Raw genomic sequence first — 2,499 nt, forward strand, 5'->3', positions numbered from 1 at the left:
TATTTTTCACAATCTGTTTTTTGATACACTTATATTCCAATGTTTATTTATTTATTTATTTATTTATTTATTTATTTGTTTATTTATTTATTTATTTATTTTTTGCCTGTTGATTTATTTTCACTTTTCCACATAACCCTTTTTTTCACATGATTCTTTTATATTCATACATTTTATTCTTTTATTCTATAACTTTTATTCACAAGTCATCCATTTCACACATTTGATTATACGATATTACTCGAGTTCACTTGTAGGCATTTCAGGGCATTAAAATGGACCATAATTTTTTTTTTTTTTTAAAGGATAAATACATATTGCTCACATAATCACATGCTGACATAAAACATACAACACATGAAATATTTGTGAATGGTCTGTAAGGGATGCATTTGGAAATTGGAACAACCAAATATCATGCTGTAATGTTTGGACAGAATGAATTACTTGCTCATGCATAGTTTTTAATTCTCTCTCACTATAAACATCAGAAACCTAAATCATTTCATGTAGGAAATGTACTTATTTGCTTTTATGACCTGGTCAGCAGGACAGTGAACGCGTTTGACTTTGTGTATTTGTGGTCAGACAGAAGTGTGTTTATAATTCCAAGGTCTTTTCAGTAACTTATTGCTCAGCGATAGAACTTACTGTTATTGTTATTACAACACAATGTAAACGACATTTATTAACTGTACATTTGTAAACATGTAAACTACGTTTCAATCTTTTCATACAAATAGTTTCATTGTTATTCACCGCATCTCCAATGTACACAAATCTGTGTCTGGTCAGTGGTGAACATTAGAAGGAGAAGCTTCTACAAATTATAAACCATTCCTCATGAAGCAAGAAAGGTCAGGCGAAAGGAAGTGGCTTTTTGGCATCGAGATCGTTAACAATGTCGTCTTGCCAGTATTCTGCTACGTTTAAGCATGTTTGGCCAGAGGACAAGAGTGTGTTTATGGACGGAGCACAGTTGAGTGATGCGTCGTAAGTGCAGACAGATGTGTGATGTCAGATTTGACAGGGTCCAAGTGTCTCTTTTTGACATCCAGTCTTTATTCATCTAAAGGGTTTGAAACATTTCATTTTGTTTTAGATGTGAGGAAGACAGTCTTCTATATGAGTCATTAAATGTGTGCAGTGTTTTTCTAGGGCTGGACTTTTGTCTTCTTAATGGTGCACATGTGATGTCTGTTTAGAAGCTGCCAGTCGTTCGCTGTGGATAGAAATCTCACAGGCCCCAGGAAGCTTCATCAGTGGCGTCAATCAAATTAATGATTAATTCGTTATTTCAACGGCATGGACCGAAAATATACTGTATGTAACCTGGTCATGATTAACTGTGGTTTCTGCTTGTTGCACAAGGATGAAGACGAAACACATTCCATGGTTAGTGAACACTGTTGTGTAACTAACCTGTAAAGAATAAAATATGACAAGGTAATTATATCCTGTTATTGGAAACTAAGACACGATAAAGTGGACTATGTGAACTTATATGGAATATATATATATATATATGTATATATATATATAATTATATAATTATAGTTAAGAAGAAAAAGAATTTCTTTTTAAAATACTTTTCAGTACTCATTGTATTTGCTACAAGGACTCTTAGTGTGTGTCTAGGCTTGCATCTCTCTAAGAGCTGAGAGAGTGCAACGATGAACCAGGCCTCTATTGTCTTAGCCTGTCTGTCACTGACAGACTGAGTGTCTCAGATCACATCTCTTCCTGTAGACCTGCCCCGTGGCTTGTGCTGAATGTTGCTTCCGACACACAAACACACACACGATCAATCACTCATTTGCGCGCGCACACACTCACTCACACACACACACACACACACACACACATATATATATATGTTCTTCTATCCTTGTGCGTACGTACAGTAAATTATTGTTTCTAGTGAATTCTATTCTATACCCAAATCTAACGATGATATTAAGCCCAGAATCCAGAAGGAAATCTCTTAGATAGTTTTTTTTTAAATAAACTAGTGGCTGAGTGGGTACCAGCCAGTTATTTCCACAATATGAAACTGTCCAAGTCCTGTCTTTGTAGGGGACAACCAAGATGTAAACAACACACACACACACACACACACACACACACACACACACACACACATACAAACTCAACACAGTGTGTTACTCGTACATGTTCCCCACACACATTCCTACCTACTGACACACACATACACACATACACACACACACGCACACACATACACACACAAACACACAGCTTATCTGATCTCTTCAAGTGGCTGCAGTCTCCACTCTGTCTACCCACTGCCAAATACTGCTCTTAGCTGCGTACGTGTCTCTTATCAGTCTGCTAAATATTGCTCCAAGCCGTATAGGCAACTTTTTCCTTATCTGGCTTCAGCGTTAATGAGACTTTTGAGAGTATTTCTATCTCCACCCTGATCCTCTGTACTGAGACACCCATGAGTCAGATTTCAAGCTTAACTAGAACATGATT

Source organism: Tachysurus vachellii, chromosome 11, assembly GCF_030014155.1.
Source record: "Tachysurus vachellii isolate PV-2020 chromosome 11, HZAU_Pvac_v1, whole genome shotgun sequence".
NCBI lineage: Eukaryota > Metazoa > Chordata > Actinopteri > Siluriformes > Bagridae > Tachysurus > Tachysurus vachellii.